Raw genomic sequence first — 20450 nt, 5'->3', positions numbered from 1 at the left:
CGTGATAGAACAAATATTATAGATAGATTTTTTGAAACTTGAAATTTTTTTTTATTTTTTAAATAAATATTTTTATTTAAACTTGCAAATATAACACGACTTCTTAATTTTTTACTTTAATCAAATAAACTTATCATAATTTAAGTATATACCGATTTTAAAGAATCTCAAAATATTGATTCTGAGAAAACTGAGATAAGAGTTTATGGGTTGGTTGGATACAGTGAGCGGATAAAAAATATTCGAGCTGTCATATTAATCAGATTAAATATAATAGCGATGTACTTCAAAAGAAAAATTGTGATCTGTGGAGAGTTATGAACTTTCTCACGTTTTCTCTCTTGTACTTTTACTTTTGTAGTAGTTTCGAATTGAACTTTTTTTAAATTTATTATCTAATCTACACTTATAATAAAATTATGAAATAAATCTGAGAACAATTTTCAGAAATTTGGAAGTTCTTTTTGATTTGTTATTCATAACATATCCATGACGCATATTTGTACTAGATATGTACCGGGTCTTAAAATCTTGCTAGTTCTGGGTACCCGGCAAAATTTTTATTTGTCAAGTGGCTGGTCACGAGTTCCCGATTAAATTTTAATTTATTACCCGGCAGATTCCGGGTGCCCGATCGGGTCATTTATTCATCCATCCATTTCCTTTTATTTACATAATTATGTTTTAACTAATGTGTTAATGTTTTAACTAATTTTAATTACCCGATAACGCAATTTATTGACAATGAGATTTACCTTAGTACAATCTTATCGATACTCGGTGAGAAATTTTATCTTGAGACCAATTCATAAAGCAATTATGCTTACGATTTTCATTATATATTACGATTATAAAGTCAGGGGTCTGTCTAGGTTTTTCTGAAAGGTACCTATTTTGTGAAAATTTAGACATAATTTGTGAAAAATTAAAAATTATATTAAAAAATCAATACAAAAACATGGTAAAAATATAGATTTATTGTCTCTTAAGGGATACAAAAATAAAGTTTTAAGAAAAAGCATTTTGTGAAACTACCGTTTTTCCTAAAGTTGAATTTGTGAAACTACCGTTTTACCTAAAATTGAATTTGTGAAGGTACCGCTAAACGGAAGTAAATTCGGCCTGGACAGACCCCTGAAATTGCGAATTTTATTATGATATATTACGATTTTATAAATGTAATTTCGAATCTTCAAAAATTTAGATCAAGCAAAGAGCAATTTTTTCAGCAATGTTAGCGGATATTTGAGCTACTCGAATACCTTCCACAAGTTAGCAGCCAGTTGGAAATAGAACCTTAACCAGAATGGTTAAAACTTATTTATTTAATTTTATAATTTTATTACTAATTTATTAATTTTTTTAATTGAGGAGGGAGAAACAGGCCTTCTAGTAAAAAATTAGTACTCGATTTCCAATTTTATTTGTATATGCTTCTTTTCAATATAAACGGAAACCAATTTATAATGAAAAAAAAATTAATAAAATTTTCTTATATGAGATTTTTTGTTGGTTTAAGTTAAAAAAAAAAAAAAAACTACTTTCAAAAAATTTTTTTTTTCATTTTTTATTAAGCATTTAGTTTGATTTTAACATGCTATTTTATTTACTAGGAAACTAAGCATTAATGATGTGTAAATTAGTTATAGAATAAGAATAATCAATGTCAGAAAATATTTATGGTTTGTTTGCAACTGTTGTCCTTCCATAAAATGCTAAGTCAAATGATAAAAAATTTAATCATTTGCTGAGTGCAAACTTAGTATGAAAGTAGTTCACGCGTATCGTATTTTTCTGCCGTTGACTTTGAATAACTATAAATGAATATCAATGCAGTTCCCTATTTTTTTTATTTTTTATTGATTTAACTATCGTAAATGTAGTTAAAATAGTTTAAGTATTATATTTGCATGTCCTTATTATGAGCAGACACCTTTAACAAACAAATTTGTTAAAGTTATTTTAACTCTGAATATGGTTGTGTCGAACATTAATGAGTGTTACCAAGTAAAATTGGCCAGGACCCAAAGCACCAGAAACCGGGTCCGCCTATCCGGTACCCGTGTAATAACCGTGAAATGAAAATTCACGTGAAATAAAAATTTAGTCAGGAACCCGTTACGTTTCTAAATTATACACAACTGTTAAATTGTTATCCATTGACAAAATAACATTTCGATTAGTATTAGAAAAAATAAAAGGAAGACTTCCCTAAGACAGCATTCGTTCTTTCCTGTGGGTCAAATTTTTTTTTAAAAAAAAGGTGAAATTTCTATGCGAGAGTCATTATTAGGATAAATAAAAATACCTTCTTATAACCATACGATGCGTTAAATGAAGGGCCGGCGCTAAGGATTTCAAATTATTAGCCAGTAAATTAGCCAAATATCAAAAGTATTCTCCAATTATTAAAAGTCTTAGCCAAATACAAATCTGAAATTTTTTTTTAATATATATATTTCTTTCCAGTGGAAAAAAAGCATTCGCCAATACTTTCGCCAAAAACACAATTTTATTCGCAAAATTTACGATTTTATCGTATTTGGCGAGGTGGCGAATGCTTATCGCGGGCCCTGAAATAGACGTTTAAACTGTTACCAAAAAAAAAAAAAAAAAAAGAAAAAGAAAAAAAACTTTTTTTCCTTCAGGCGATTTGAATTTTCATTTTTGCATTAGGATTTGAATTTTCATTTTTTATTTGAAATTATGAAACTTTTAATTTATTTTCTTTTAATTTGTATATAATAATATTTTATGTATAATAATATTTTATTCCCCTACCTTTGGAGGGGGCGTGCCCCATAGGCTGATGTATTGATTTGATACACATTGCGCAAAATTTAAAAAAAAAGAAAAAAAAGAGCTCTTTTTTTATTCCTAAATCAGTATTTAGACTTTTAGACACCATCTCAATATGTCGTGGCACTCACCTTTAACATGCTAGTTAATTAGTATCAATGGTATATTAAGTTACAAAACCATGCAAAAAAAAAAACGTTCTTTTTTTGAATAAACATGCTGTTTTTTCACGGATTTATAATTCTGACCCTCAAAACATGACGAAAAGCCGCACTCTTACGAAATACTGTTCCACTAGTTTAGTTAAGAGAGTTCCACAATGTTGTCACCTTCTCGCTTATCTCGCTTTAACTCCGTAACTAATCAAGCGAATCAAAAACGCAATTATAAAACTCGCTTATCCAATGACAATGACTATGTAAAAAAAGAAAACAATTTAGAATCATTTATTATTTTGTATCACTTTACTTTAATTTTGGTCAAAGACTTTTTTCAATTATTGCGGATTAATTAGGGACGTTTATTATCGTAAGTTTACTATCGTGTTTATTATGTAAGTTTAAAAAACAAATTACAAAATTTGAGCTAAAATTTATTTTGATTTAAATAAAATTTGAAAAAAAAATCAAACAAATATCTCTTGAGGAACGATAATTTCAAAATTCTACTTTTTTCATAGTAAAAAAAAAAATTTAATTAATGTCAAACCGCGCCCAAACTGTCGGAGCCGCTTTTCTGAACTTTCCTGATGGTGGCAAAGACTATATTTGGATGTTTATTAGAGAAAGTAGGATTTTGTATCTTCTGCACATATAACATATTTAGGTTTAGCCCTAAATACGATAAAGATTAGATCTCGGTACACGACAACCCGATCTTTAGATCAAAAGTTATTAAGTTTTCTATTTTTCCCACTGATCTGAGGCAATTCTGTTTCTTGAAAAGGACGCAGTACTGAGGGAGAAACACTTCAATGCAAATTCTCTTTCAACTATTTTAAAATTATAGAGAAAAAATGAGTTCAGATAAGTAGAAAACAAACTATGAAGTTTTTAAATATTGAAAGTTTATTTTTCAAAATATCAAGTTGAGACAGGATTACTTTCCTTCTCTGTGACTATTCCTTTCGTAATTTGTTTAACAATTTTCTAAATTGATAAAAAAAAAATCATTTTTAGCATTTGAAACTCTTTGTTTATCTGAAATCATTTTTTTTTTCGTGATTTAATTTTAAATGACTAATATAGTTGGAAAAAAAATTTATCATGAGCTGTTTTTTCCAGCGGTATAGCGTCCTGTTAAGAGCTGGTACTTTCCTCAGAGCTCTGCTCCGACTCTGGCTCAATTAAAATTTCCCACGAAAGTGTTAATACTGTTACTAGGAGCCGCGATGGCTCAGGAGATGGATCAGGGGTTCGCCTTCCAATAAGGTGAACCGGGTTCGAATCCCAGTCGATATGAATTCCACATCCGGCTTGCACCGACCACAGTGCTGACGTGAAATATCCTCAGTGGTAGACGGATCATGGGTTAGAGTCCCCTTGCAGTCAGGCTAACCGTGAGAGGTTCTCGTGGTCTTCCTCTCAATGTGACTCAAATGCGGATTGGCTCCATCAAAAAGTCCTCCACGAAGGCAAATTTCTCCTAATGCTCGATCCAGGAGTTTCCTTGTCTTCGGGATTGGGTTCAAAACTACAAAGCTACGAAGCTGAACATTAGTAGCCGTAAATCTATAAAATTGGGTCGGCTGCTCAACGACGGTTATAAAATAAAATATTGTTTCTAGAGCCGTGGTGGTTGAGGGGATAGAGCACTCGCCTCCCAATAAGGTGACCCGGTTTGAAATCCTAGCGACATCTGCTTGATAGGAATTCCACACTCGGTTCGCACCAATCACAGTACTAATGTAAAATATCCTCAGTAGTAGATGGATCATGAGTTAGAGTCCCCTTCCCGTCAGACTAATCGTAGGAGGTTTTTGTGGTTTTCCTTTCCACGAAAGGCTAATGCGAGTTAGTTCCAACAAAAAGTCCTCCAGCAAGGCACATTTCCCCCAATACTTGATCCAGGAGTTCTCTTGTTATCGGGATTGGGTTCAAAATTACAAGGCTACGGAGTTGAACATAGGTAGTTGTAAACTCAAAAATGGGGTTGGCGGTTATAAATCAACGATATAATATAACATAAATCAACGATAACGGATATAAATCAATGACGGTCATAAAATAAAATAAAAATATTGATACTAGGTAAATGCCAAGATCAAATTAAATATATTTCTACTTTTCATGTTCTGTTAGATTAAAAAGGCATTTAAAATTACTTTTTGTATTATTGCATAACAGTTGAAGAAGAAAATTACAAAAATTGTGCATTATGAGAAAGGAGCTATAGATATCTTAATGTCTAATGACAATGAAATTTTCCATCGTGAATATTCTTAAACTAGAAAACTATTCCAAATGATACAATTAGATTTATTTACATCTTTTTTTTAAAAAAATTAACCTAGCAACCTACTTTAGTACATTCTATTTCAGAATTTGTAAATTAAAATATTTCTTATTAATAATTTATAAATTAACATAAATTTTTAAAAAGTTTCAATAATTTCCAGTCAAACATAGCGTCAAAAACATTCGAATGTGATACATTAAATTGATGATCTCTCAAATAATTGTCACACTATTCATTTGTGGTCTATTTTCTGTTTCTGTGTTCTTAACATTCAGTTTCAGAATTTGTAAATTAAAATATTATTTATTAATAATTTATAAATTAGCATAAATTTTTAAAAGTTTCAATAATTTCCAGTCAAACATAGCTTCAAAAACATTCGAATTTGATTCATTAAATTGATGATCATTTAAATAATTGTCACACTATTCCTGTGTGGCCTATTTTTGTTCTAGTACAAATTTTGAACAGTTGTCTAGATAAAACTTTGTCAAAAACTAAGTTTATTCTTATAACCTATAGGACCTAACCACTTCGAGTCGAGTTGTTTCGAACGTTTTTCGACTGTGCAGCCCTCTTAATCCAAGAGAAATCATTGTTATTAAATCGTTTATTTATAATAAACTTTTAAATATATTCTGTTTCAGCCGTTTCTTGAAATGAATGTATGAAAGCGTCCTTTTTAAACGAACTATTGTTTAAATTCTCTTAAAGGAATTTAAAATTTTCATTCCGGGGAACACATTGATGAGGTAACGAATGGATCATTGTTTCCATGACAATCTCCATATAAGGTTTTGTTTTGCACGGTGCATAAATTTCAGACAATAAAAAAAGCAATATTGCAATATAACAATCGATGAAAAACAATAAACATTTTCTATTCGAATTCTAATGAATTGGTAAAGCTTTGAAGTAAAAAATATATTGAGTCAGCTGATCAAATTAATAGATATTTTTATTCGAAAGAGAAAAAAAAAATTAAAATTTATTTATCATCACAATTCATTATTTTGAATGAAATGAAGAAAAAAAAGTTAGTTTCTTTTCAAAACTAATTTAAAAATCCATATGCCCAAATAATTTATAACTTTTACTAGTTAAAAAACATCAGTCTGTACCAGTTGTTTGTATACATTAAACAGGCTTGCGATTTTATAAAAATCTGACTATTTAAGAACATGGAAATGTTTGAAATATTATCTAAATTGATAAATTTAGTAGAAATGACATTGAAAAGCGCGAAACCCTGGGATAATGAGCTGAAAGTGAGGAAAACTGCAAAAGATAATAAAAAGATAATGTCTTCTTGCTTAATAGCAGATGATGATGATGATTGTATTGGAGGATTCAAGGGACTATTTGGCCACTCTGTATTACATAAAAATGTAATGTATATGCATGTAGCTTGTTTAAAATAAAGATGAATTTTCGTTTACACTTTGGCAACATTAGACTGAAATATCGAGCGAGTGAGTAGTCATAAACAGGATCACTTAAACGTATACTTTTAGAAATTTTCTGATGGAAATTTTTTTCCCTCGTTGCCTACAAAAAACTGAAACATTCTAAGCTATAAATTGGGTTAAATGAGAGATTAAAGGCGAACACTTCGTATAATAAAACTGTTTTATACTTTTGTTTTAATTATGTTATTAAGTTACGTGGGTTAAATAGTACTTCAGAACTATGATTTATTTGTAATGATTCGCTTCATTATTAACGCAAGAAAGAGATGCTTTTTATCAACAAATATTAGCCAATTTTTAGAAGATCATATTAGTAATTACGAGATTATGTTTTTTTTATTTAATAATTTATTCCTGTTGTTATCAAGCTAGATTTGTTATTTATATGCAATCCTCAAACTAGTGTTCCACTAAAAAAAAGATATCTATCTATCTATCTATCTATATATATATATATATATATATATATATATATATATATATATATATATATATATATATATATATATATATATATATATATATATATATATATATATATATATATATATATATATATATATATATATATATATATATATATATATATATATATATATATATATAAATTTTTTTAATTTTTTTTTATTTCTATTTTTTGTTTGATTTCAATTATTTTTTATAATCGTGAGAGCTAATGACGAGATTATATCTTTTCATTATTTCGTTTTCCAGCTTAATAACTTTTTTTTTAAATAAAATTTTTTAAAAATATTTTATTTTCATATTTTTTTCCTCTTCCTTTCATTGTTTTCTATTTTATTATTTTCTATATTTTCTCTACGTTTTTATTTTTTATTATTTTCTACATATTCTCAACATTTATTATTATTATATATATATATATATATATATATATATATATATATATATATATATATATATATATATATATATATATATATATATATATATAGCAAAAATCAATCTCAGAAAGTGTGTCGCAAAAATTAAAAAAAAAAAAATGGTTGTTCGCATAATTATATGATCGATAAGTCTTTCCTTTCTAACGAAATTTGCTATTGCTACTGACTCAAATCTGCAGCTTTATTCGTTTTAACCTAATTCCAATCGGGAATTATTTATAACCCTTAATAAACCGTACCATTCGTTAATTCGAGGAACGGAAAATACAGTACAGCGGTTGGAAATCGATATCTCGCTTTAGGACGAAAGAAAAACCTTGGAAGGGGAGAAAAGTTTAAAAAATCAACTTTTCATTTATGATTTCAGTCACCTTCAGACTAGTCAAATGAATTCTTAAAATACACAGAATTTTCTGATGTACGATACCAATTCATATTCCATTTCCGCCCTCCCCTCTACTGCAAGAAATCATACCTAGGCAGAGAGAAGAATAAGCAATTAATTTTAAACCGATCTTTCGATATTTAGTAAGCCGTTGAGTCGGCTGTGAAGCATGCGCAATAAGTTCGACAGAATGGGGATTTTGCGGGTGAAGGGAGGGAAAAATTGAGAGATTCTTCTGGGAGCGAGAGTGATAGAAGTCTCGCGGATTCATCACTCTTCACGGGTGAGAGCTGTTGGTTCAGCTTGCAGGAGAGTTTGCTACACGTAGGATTTGCATGTTTGCCTTGCCTGTCGATCAAAAGTGTGAGTATTCTTTTTATTTCATTCGTATTATTATTGAAAATTAACATGTAACAGGATTTGCCCTTCCCATATCCCTAGTACAAACTTGCATACTACATTTATTTGGGTCAAATCCACTTTCGGCACAGAAACATCGATTTATTTGTTGATCGAAGATGCCAGGAAAATTTCTCGTAAAATTCCAAAATTTTCCATTTTAGTAAAATAAGTATGTAGGACACGCGTGATTTTCTATTTCTGTCCTTGTGTATTGATCGAAGCTCTCGCCAAATGTATATCGACGTTTTCTTACAAAGCAAGATTTTTCGTTCAATTCTGCTACAAAAAAATATATATTGATATGTAACAGCGAAAATACGAGGCGTATCTGAATGAAATGTTAATGTTTAGTTTTATTTTCTTACTCAAATAACAAATTTCCAAATAGTGCTTAAGCCTTTTTTTTCCGTTTTATTTCATTTAATTTATTATTTTTTTTAAAAAAAAAGGTGTGGAAAAAGTAATTATATAGGCAGACTCTGTTAATTTCCTCCTATATCTTCCCCTGGAACGGCGATTTCGCATTTGGGATCGCTTGGGATACTAGTACACGAGAAATTTTGGCACTGCAGTATGTGCTATAGATCCGTTTTCACCTTCAAAAATCTTTTGTATGTTTGCAGGTGGCCCTTCATCGCGTTGCATTCTTTTCGTTCGCGAATTAAAGAAGCGCCAAAATTTTTTTATGATCGAATAAATCTGTAAAAATGTGTTTATTCTTATTTATGTGTTCGAAATCAGAATTTGAAGATAGATTTTTTTTTTCAAAAAGAATTTTACTAAAAGAATTTTATTGCGGGTAGCTGTAAAGTTGTATTTTTGTAAAATTAGTTTAGACATTTTAAAATTATTTTATTTAGCGAGCTTTAACAATTTTTCTAACATTGGTTTAGTGTATTTTCCTGTTTTGAATTTGTAATTTTATAAAATCTGTAACAATATTTTTACTAAGCCTGATCTTCACATAATTAGTTTTCCAACAATACTCAACCCTTGTTAATACGTAACTTTACATAACCATAAATATATCTCGCGTAATAAGTGTTTGAAAAAAAAAATTGCCTATGTAAGACGCACTGGAAGTTTAATTTTGTTCACTTTCAAGGAAAAATATAACTAAAAACGTTTTTCTTTATATTTCTCTTGAAATTTTATTAACTCCTTTTATATGATATTTTGTTTTAATGACAGACTAAAATCTTTTTCATACGTGTGTAGTTATTTTTGTTTGAGCAATTTTTGTTTAATATGAAGTGATTACACAAAACTGCCATAACTTATTGTTATTTCAATTTTAAACTTAGCGTTTATTTTTAAGAAGCAGTAATTACCATTGTAATGAAAAAAATACTTTTTAATAACTTCCTTTTGAAACATTTCAGAGTGTATGAAAAGTTTTTTTTTCTTCTTAATTCCCAAAATTGCAACAAAAAAAATAAAATTCATTCTACCACGCTTAAAAATTTCAATTATTAGGGTGTTTGAAAATTGTGAAATGTGTCTGAATACTTAAAACTTAAATTAATTTGAAAAGTTAAAACTTTGAATTCATATTTTTTTACTTTATATTGACTGTTTCTGCTTTTTTAAAAACAATTGCGTTTTTAAGCGTATGTGGAACAGAAAATAAACGTTATTATATTTCAAATCAAATAACAAAGAATTGTTGATTTTATTTCTGAATTTTTTTTTTCAATTTATGAAATATTTTAGACTAAAAAAAACTAGAATAAACTAAACTGATCATAAATTTCCAACAAAAGTGTTCAAAACTAAGCGATAGTCAAATACAAATCGTAAACATTTACGATTTTGTTCATCCATAAAACTTATTGCGATTAATATCTTTTTATCTTGCTTTTGTGTGTCCTCTGTTTTTGTAGTTATTTATGACAACTACGACACGCAAACATCTATTGAACATGTTTAAAGTATAGGCTGTTTTCTGAAGTTAGGAAATCCAGTTTTCTGAAATCGTAAATGTGCAAAATAAATATTTAATCACAATACTTGTTAATAGACTAAGTACTGCTGTGAAAACAAATCCAATTTCATCCAGAATATAATTGTAATTTAAAATGGTTAAGAAAAACATGCAATGTATTATGAATGCAATGTATATATGCATTCATGCAATAATTTCAATTCAAATAAATACCACCGGGAAGCAATTCCAATTTCATTAAAAATCGAGATTTGAAACAGTTAAAAAAAATCACTGAATGTGTCACATATTACATATTTACCAAAAAGGTGATTTTGAGTAGCTTAAGTTTTAGTATTTATTTTAAATTAGATATTAAAACTTTGAATTAGGGAAACTTATTAAGGGGCAAAACTAAGATCTTTTTGCAACTTTACAATATTTATAGATACATAATTTTTTACATAAACTTTCACTCTTTTCCTGTTATTTTCCTTTTTCAGCATTTCTTAATTATTTAGACAGAATTTATAATTTTTGAAGAAATTAACAATTTTATTCTATTCCTTTTTTCTAGAAAACTTTTTGGTAGTATAAGTGTGACCCAATTTTAGTGCACGTAAGAAAGTGATATTTTTTATGTGAATTAAAAGATAGGATAACCTAATAAATGACTTGAGGACAAATATTTTATTTTTTTCTCCTTTGTTTTTGTTCGCTATAATGCAGAGATAACTGTTTCGCGAAAAACTTCTTTTCTTCTACAGTGGAGTGTAAAATCTGCTCTACAATGATATTAATCAACTGATTTAAATGCAACGAGCATCCCTGTGCGTATCATCATTTGGTCGGAGCATATTGACCCGCCAGACGATCGCTCAGTCCGATATTGGGTCTTCATAAACTATAAAGTCTCATCTTGAATTTCTTCTGAAACGTTCGTGAAAAAAATAAAAATATTTACGTAATGCTATTTTAACGAGAATAAAATGTGAAAAAAATAATTTGCGGTATTTTTTCTTTTTAACATAGAGTGGTAGTGCTTAGTATGTGATTTATAACATGCCATCGTAACAGGAGTATGATTAAGGCTGAGAATATATGTGGAATAAAGTCATTAAAATGAATAACTTAGCTTCCATTTTTTCCCTTTTTTTATTTTGTCTATGTGGTCTAAAAATGATTCTCGATTTGCGTGCTATTCATGATTAGTTTTAAGCGAGGGGGGGGGAGTTATCTTCCTGGAAGTCTCATATCGAACTGTTTAAAACTTCGTTCAATGAAATAAAACTTTTCTGGCAATGTTTCTATTTTTTGCACGGTTTTATTATTATTTTTTAACTATTAAAGTACAATAAGTATAAGTAATCAAGTATCTTTTGGATTGGTAGATTCATCTGTTATTAAGTTATCAGACGGTGGTGCTATTATTTTTAGCGATTATTTAATCAAAAAAAATATGCAACAATAAAATAAAATATTTTAAAAAAATTACATGTTAAGTAGAGAAAGGTAAATTTGTCATTTATGTTACATTTTCTAGTACTTCACGCTGAAGTAGGACAAAATAGCAAAAGTATCGAAGTTATTTTTATGAAAATTCATTTGTAAACAGTGACCATTCAATGTTACCATTTTACAATATTTACAATAATATGTTGCCTCTACCATTTTTCTTTTTTTTAATCCTATGCTGTCGTTATACTTATCGGCATTTTCTTTTGTTGGAAAAACATGCAAGGTAGTAAAAGAAATATATATATATATTTAAGTATGGCACTATGACACTTAAATACAATTTGTAAAATATTCTTTAAAATTATATATCTCTGAAGACTATAGACTTCTGTTTACCTTCCGTTTCCGGCCATAACACAATATTCTTCAATACTGTATGAACAGTACGGTGTTTTGGTTGTGGTGGCTGACCAAAACGGGCTAACAATTTTTTTTTTTTTTTTTGGTATGCAAACTTGAAAAGTAGAGTTTGTAGGAAGGGTTTAAATTAAAAATGGAGTAGCTTTGCGCTTAAAATAAATGGAAAACCTATAGTGTCAGTCACAACAAGAATTAGTATGGCACCAAGCATTTTATACTTATCGGAATTTTTCCTTGCTCCTCTTCCACTGGAAAATTTTATTTCAAAATCGTTTAAATATTTTGAAAAGGCACTGGAACAAATTTAAAAATTATATTGTTTATTTGATAACAAACTTTTCTTAGATTTTTATTTGCGAAATTAGTTCCGTGCGTCGTTCCTTTTCGAATATCAGAGACGGATGATATAGGTGCATCTTTGAAAACTAGTCAGCATATCATTGCATTGAACTTAGTTTTCCGTTTAAAAAAAAAGCACATTCTTTATATTTTAAAACGATTTTTTTTTTATTTAAGTGTGCTATTCAAATGGGTACCAAACGTTTCACAGAGATGCCGTTTTGTAAAAAGATATTTTCTAGTGGTACCGAAATTTAGGTTATTTTCAGTATTTTTCATTTTGAGTAATTTGTTTACCACTACGCATCGAAAATTCAAAGTATCATATGAAATGCAACTTTATTGCAACTTTATCACGTGGGTACACTCTTAAAGAATAAGTGTAATTATCCTTATTCTACAAGCTTTAGTATTTAATTCGCTGCCAATTTATTATGATTTTTGTGGAAAGCGTAGCAGTTGGCATCCCTGGTTTCACTTCAACTGCAAGTGATAGCCGGTACCAATGCGGATTTGAAACAAATAATACGATTTCTGAGAGCTTTGGCGCAGGGCCCTCACAAAGTTTAACTAATACAGGTGGTAATTGGAACGACCTCAGTTTGATTTCATGTTATTGATATACTCAAATGAAAGTGTCCCGCGAAAAAGAGTTAAAATACACTTTTTTTTTTTTAATCTGCCCGTGATTGAAATCGTCATAGCGTTTTCGTTACGCCACGTGTTTGACTTTCCACTAAAAACAGCTACTGCCACATCAGCATCCTCTAAAAAAGAAAAAAAAAAAAAAACTCTTAAGTTCCTTGACATTGAGAATAAGTGTCATCCTCCCTAGAGACTGCAGAAGAACATCTTCTTCTGGACAGGGATTTTTCCTCCCTCTCCCCTTTCTTTTCCTGACTTTTAATACTTAAAAAAGTGCTCTTACTTCAGATATGTTTTTGTGTTTAATGTCAGACTTAAAAGCATCTTCCTATTAAATATGCCATTACGCTATTGAATAATCTATTGAATTGCTCCAGCACTAAATTGATTCTGCAGCATGCAGTTGCCTCCTTTCCCCAGAATGATTCCTTTTGGGAGAGTGGTTACTTGTTTTTTTAAAGAAAACATAGATTGCTCATTCCAATGTGCCCTTGTGACTCTTCCATTTCCTAGTTTTGATTGCTCTTTCGCTTTGTTTTTTGAGTCAGATATAGTTTCTAGCTCTGTTGGATCGAGTGTCATCGAGTGATCACAGCTTTTCTTATTCTTTTCTTGTTGTTGCATTGTTGCATTTGGTTCTAGTGTCATCTCAATGCTGTACAGACTTATTATTTTGTGTTTTAAAGATTTTAATATAGAAACTTAAATGGATTCCTCAACATGAATCTTTGAATGAAAGTTTAAGGTGGGGACAATGATCATCCAAACAACCTCTGCGTTTGTGTATATATATTAAAATATATATTAATATAATATATATTTTATATGTAGAATATAGAATTTTAATATATATTAATATAAATTAATATATATTAAAATTCTTATAAAAGGAGGGGAGCTTTTTTTTTGGTAATGAAGTTTTTGCTCAGTGATGCTTTACAACTTTCTTTTCTGAATTTTTATTTTAAAGCTTTTAAATGTGCAAGTGTTGTATTGAAAATGCAGAATTTTTTTTGATCTTGGGATCTATTTTATTGAGTATCACGTGACTTGGAGGCAATTCTGTAAGCTTTTCGACCACCCTCTCCTACTTTACAAAAAATATATATCATTGAATTCTCACTAAGTAATATTTTTTTAAAACAAATAACAAAGATTTAAATTAAAAAGTGAATCAGAATTATTCTTTAGGTTTCAAAGGTCACCTTATACAAGGTGATTCCTACACCTCCAAGAATCCTATATAGGGGTCGCGCTGTACTTGCTCGAAGACCGGAAGAAACGACACTGAAATAACCATGATTTTTAACACGAATTCTGGTTTATGTATAAATATGAAGGTATAGCTACCATAACATTAGCACTCCAATTATTGAATAGGGACTAATGTGCATGTAGTGATAGAGTTTGGTCATTCAAATATCGAACTATTACATTGTACTTTTGTCGATGATTGCTTTTATTTATTTTTCAATTTTTTAAATCCATACCGTTTTCGGTAGTTCGTAAAGATTGCTTCGTGTGGTTAAGTCTGATGAATTGGCAAGTGTACGCGAAGAAATAATTATTTAAACTACTGGGTGGGGTTCTTTTCTAAAAATGTCTACCTCGCTCTATCTATTCACTAATTGGCTGGAAAATTAATCTCTTAATAGTGACCGATGTAAAATAGGGGAGTTGGTCAATTTTCGGAAGGTTGGGGGAAAAAAACTTTTCTTTCCTTTTTTGAGGGAATTTCGATTATTATAATTCTAAAAGAGTAGCTGAACCACTTGCGTTAAAAAACTAAATAGCTGAGTGAAAATGGAATCTTAATCGTAAAAATATATATTTGCAGACCGATTCTTTTTTTTAATGGAATGTTTCTTATAAAGAGCAGAATCAATTGAAGTTTTTTTTCCCTGCTTAATGAGTGTCGATGGCTCTTTTTCTAAGAAATAATATCAAAATTTTAAGCATGGCTACTTTTCGAGGGCCATTTAGTGACAATTTTTGTCAGATCCTAGGGAATCATTCCATTTTCTAAAAAATCTATTCATTCTCGACTTCTCATTAAATATGCGGAAAGAATATGCTTTTGAATAAAAGACAAAACATTTCATTTCTGTGACGACCACAATATTGTCAAATGAAATTTGAAAAAATACATTGAAATCTTTAATCACTGTAAAACTTCTCCGGAATCGTTACGAAAGGAAACAAAATCTTCAATTTATGTTATTCTATTCTTATATATCGATAAAATTATTTTGGGTAGAAGTTTTCTTTATGCTATTTTCAACTTTGTTGCGATTCTTTGTTTTATTTCACTTCTAACTTTATGATCCGTTACTATCTTCGTTTTCTATTACGCTGATGTTACTTGTTTCAAAATTTGAAAAAATTGAGGGTATGGATCTTTCTTCTAGACCCAACTGAAAGTTTGTGAGAGAGATTAGTACTTTCTTTAATGATCTTAAGAGTATAAATAAGGTTATAAATTACGGTTGAAAGAAAGGTACCCGGAATGTTACATGCCATTTGGAATGAATATTTATTCGATCCTACATTTTCAGAGTCAGAAATCCGAATCCGGCATGTTTATTCAGAAGAAGTACGTTTTTGTGTCCGATTTCGTAATTTAAAATATCGTCTGCGCTAGTTAATTAGAGGAATATCGTCTGCGCTAGTTAATTAAAAGAATATCGTCTGCGCCAGTCCTAGATCGTGAAGATCCGGTCATTTGATCAAAAGTTATTCAGGGTGATCCGTTTTTTCATTTTATTTATTTTATACATATTTACACATATTTAGATTTTATAAGAAATATTAGAATTATAAAGACTGTTTTAATCCATTTTTTGGAGGAAAAAAAATCCCTATTTCTGAAACAGTAAAGAAAAGTTTTGAAATATAAAAGTAAATTCTTTTTTTTTGATTGAAAAGAATTAATCTATGCATTTTTTTTGTGTCTATTTGTATTAATACGCATGAATAAACGGTGTTTCAGAATTAAAACTTTCTCTTATTAACCTTGCTTTTGTTGTTACGGGTAAGTAATTCCCGAATTAGTGTCGTCACAACGAGGAAATAGTTCGCGATGAACGTATATCTCTGCAGGCTAAGGGAGAACAGGTTTCCAAACGGTGTCAAAATAAGCATATTTATTTCCTACTCTAAATTCTAGTGTCATTCATTTTGTTTCTTTTTTTAAAAAAGGTGATTATTATTTCTAAAGATCGTTAACAGATAGTTTTTCTTTCGTTAAAATGGCGATTGAAAATATTTCTACCGCGGCGCCATTTTGAAAGTCGCATTCAAACAAAACCACTTTTTGTGGTGTTATACCTTCTTTCGGTAAACGCGTGACACTAAGAATACTATTTTTTTTCTCTCTGAATTAATTTTTTATTCGTCAGATTTAGTCTCCTACACAGTTTGATGGTTTTTCTTAAAATTACTCGAGTCGTTTACGCTTGGTGCAGTATAGCTGATTCCGGCTGTTGTGCCTCTAAATTCTGCCTCCAATAAAAATGAAATTCTAAATAAATTTGCATTTACAATATCGGCGGTAAAAAAAAATCTCAAATATAACTCTTCATTTCTAGGCTTCCTAGAATTTCTATAAAAACGAGATTTTTATTTTTTATTTTCAAGGAAAAAGTTTTAGATATACTGAAATATGCTCATGGACTCATTATTTATTTATTTTCGCATTTATTCAGGTTTATTTATCTATGAGAAAGGAGCTATAGATATCTTGATGTCTAATAACAATGAAATTTTGCATCATAAATATTCTTAAACTAGAAAAAAACTATTACAAATGATACAAATAAATTTATTTTTTATAAATCTTCTTTTTTACATTAATCTAGCAACCTAGCTCAATACATTCGGTCTTAGAATTTGTAAATTAAAATATTGCTTCCTAATAATTTATTCCCTTGTCTTCCTGATTGGGTTCAAAATTACAAGGCTATGGAGTTGAACATTGGTAGTCGTAAACTCAGAAAATTGGGTCGGCTGTTCAACGACGGTTATAAAATAAAATATATGCGCTAAATATTAGCTACTTACGCAGTATATACTGTTATAGTTAAATAAAATTAACACCGTAATAACTTTTTTCCTTGGACACTTTTATTGTTCAAAATTTAATACAATAAATTTATTAGGTAAACAATCAACTTTGCGAACTTAACATTTTTTTAGGCAATCTTTTATTTTGCGTGTAAGAAAAGGGCATTTTGTAGCAGAAATATTTTATAAAAATATTAGAAAAGTATTTGAGTACTTGAAAAAATTATTTTAAAGATGATTAAATAAGTTTAATGTATTTCCTTTGATCGATTTTCTGTTAAAAGAATTTTTTATTTCTTGGACCAACACCAAAATCCTTTTTTTTTTTTTTTAAATCTTAACACTTAACACGTAACATTAAAATGTAACATATCTATATTGGTCATTTATTTAAGAACAATATAAAGAATATATACTATTTGAACTTCATACTTTGATTTTTATTTGAAAAAATGTAAACGCTGTTTGAAAAATTTTGGGGGGATATTTAGGGATTTGAATGACCAAAACTTTCGGTTCGAAATTTTTTTTTTCTAACAGTATTTATCGAGGCCTTTCACAATACTGAACGTTAAATCCTATGGTTTGACAGAATTCCTCTTGGACGCTAAAATTTTTACTGTGAATTAAACTTAACTGTAGCGAGAGCTCAGTTTTTTTTTTAAAAAAACTTTAAATTCTCTTTTAACTTAAAATAGCTGATAGTTGAATTTTTAAACTAGTTTAACTATCAGTCTAGCTAGTCAACTAGGTATCGAAATGAATGGCGTTGAGCAAGAGGATGAATTCTTCAGAAATTGTTGAAATGAAGGACGTTTGTGATGAAATGTTTTGTTTTCCTCCATCAGTTAATAATGCTTAATGAATAATTTGCGGAAATTTAGTTCTCTCCATAATCACACTCCAGAGAATAGCTCACTCTCATTTTTTTAGACTGTCTACATTTTTCATCTGGCTTCTCTTCATCCTTAATAACTTTTGTTTTTTTTTCCGTTATATTTTACAAAAAAGAATGTGTTTTTTTTAGCTCTCTCGTCAGGGAAAATAAAAAAAATAAAAAAATAGAATAAAAGCTACCATTTAAGTGCCTTAAACTTGAGACTAAGGTATATTTTAAACTAAATATTAATATAACTAAATATTTTGAAAGTTATTTATTTAAATCTCCTGTTTGGTAAAATTTACAAAAAAGACTATTATGTGATAAAAGGAAGTGTTATTCCATTTGAAATAACCTTAGTTCTCATCGCTCACGAGATATCACTATTCGTCGTACATGACGTTTACCTTCTCTAAGTCAGATCATCACCTGAGCTGTCATATAGTGATGAACTGGGGTTCGATTTATCGGGAAAGTAAAGGTGACCTGTGCGCAATGCTTCCAACATTGCCACATTCCTGACGTCGGTCACGAAATGGCGACTTAACAGACATGACACCACTGCGGCTATTGTGGGAATGCTTTACTTTACAAATCGTGCATATATAATTTAATAGTGTAATTATTGACTAAATGTTAATTCTTTCATAATTAATATTTAGTCAATAATAACACTTTCCTAAGATTCAGTGAAAAAAATTTTTTTTACGGAATTTAAGTCAAACATTTGAACTACAGACTTCATAGTTCGGAACTTGTATGGTGTACATAATTAATGTTCATCAGTTAATATTTTTTCAATATAATTTGTTCTTACGCGGAAAATTTAATGTGTACGTACGTACATTAATGAAATAAGGAAAATACCTTTTTGTATTTTTTTTTTCTCTTGGAGGGGGAGGGTGCCTAGAGTATCAAGGTGTGGTCAGGTCAATTTGCATAGCGGCAATCGTCCAAAATAGGTTGTGTTCTATTAACGTATGTATCATTAGGCACAAAATGGTACGCCTCAGTGGTAAGAGACTATACTCTAAATGATAAAAATTATACCACGTGTCCATCTTCCTCATTAAGGAAAAAAAATTTACTTGCAACAGCCATAAAGAAAGGTGTCTAATAAAAAAAGAGGTAAAAAAAAAACAGTCAAGTTTTTGGAATGATTTCGCTGTTAAAAGTTGTAACTAAATATGATTATGGACTGTCATGAAAATAGGTCATTTCATTCGTGACCATTTTGCGACTCACTGCAGTAAAGATAAATTTAATGAGTTCGTAAAGTTTTATATAAAAAAATAATATAATTATACAAAACAAAATCGCAAAATGATTCTAATTCTATGGTGTCAATCCAATATTCAGCTCATTAAAAACGAAACGTCTAATCCATCGTTCTGAAAATTAAATACTCAAAATCGTCTGCACTTTTGTTTGGGGATTATTTTTAAATAAACTTGAACTTTTAAATCAGCTTGAATTAAATAGCGATTTAAGACATGATTAAAATAAACTGATCTTTTTTAAAAAATGATTTAAATCAAATTATTTCTTTTTTAAAGAAAACACACCATCGCCACTTTGTGCAAAACTCACTGTGTTCATTCGATGAAACAAAGTTATTTTTTTAAAACCTCACCTTTAAGGGTAAAAATCATTCTAACTGACAAGTTAGACAAATTTGTGCAAAAGGCTTCCTCTATGTTTACATTTTCCTCCTTCAAGTAAAAGCTCATGTGTGTTTTTAATGAGATTCAAATAAATAATATAATGAATTAAATATAAGAATAGCTAATTTTATATAGAATAAACAGATTGTAAAAGAGCTTGGTTTCATTTAAAATAGGAGGGATAAATCCTCGCTACCACTACAAAAATAGTGTTAGGGAAAAAATATCTCTATATCGTGTTGGAGTATCTGTAATTGTAGCGTATTTTGTAGAAATTTTGAATAGAATCGAGGACTCAGGATTGGAAACAATCGAATATTTCAGCTACCGATACTGGTTAACACCTTCAGATATTTTTTTAAACAATTATTTTCTGAAGTTTAGTTTTATTTGTCGCTTGTCTTTCTGGCTTGAATGATGTGCCAATGTAGCGTTGTAATATATTACATCTAATAACAGCTCTTAATATATGTATTTATTAACAGCATCAGCTGAATGATTCCTTGAAATACAGCTTTTATGATAGGAGAAATTTTTCTATAAATTACAAAAACCACCATAAAAATGTGAAAGAATTTTTATTTTTTGTATTTATTTTTTTTCATCTGAAGGCCGAACTAAATGAATAGCAGCTTAAAGAA

The 20450-nt window shown here is 29.2% G+C and overlaps 1 protein-coding gene across 2 annotated transcripts in view; it reads left to right on the top strand.

Annotated features, from left to right (window-relative positions):
• Nucleotides 1-20450, top strand: part of LOC107457342 (sodium/potassium-transporting ATPase subunit alpha) — a 103663-nt gene that overhangs the window by 31168 nt on the left and 52045 nt on the right. The window contains exon 1 of one of the 2 annotated variants that reach the window (XM_016075488.4): nucleotides 7777-8378. The exons of the other annotated variant lie outside the window; for it this stretch is intronic. The gene's annotated coding sequence lies outside the window, so the exon portion shown is untranslated. Of the gene's footprint in view, nucleotides 1-7776; nucleotides 8379-20450 lie in introns of those variants that run through there. 2 annotated transcript variants of the gene reach the window in all.

The sequence above is a fragment of the Parasteatoda tepidariorum genome, chromosome 3 (genome assembly GCF_982258835.1).
Source record: "Parasteatoda tepidariorum strain Cologne lab strain chromosome 3, Ptep-v5.0, whole genome shotgun sequence".
Lineage (NCBI taxonomy): Eukaryota > Metazoa > Arthropoda > Arachnida > Araneae > Theridiidae > Parasteatoda > Parasteatoda tepidariorum.
The sequence above is the reverse complement of the archived record's forward strand: the minus strand, read 5'-3'. Positions and strand labels throughout refer to the sequence as shown.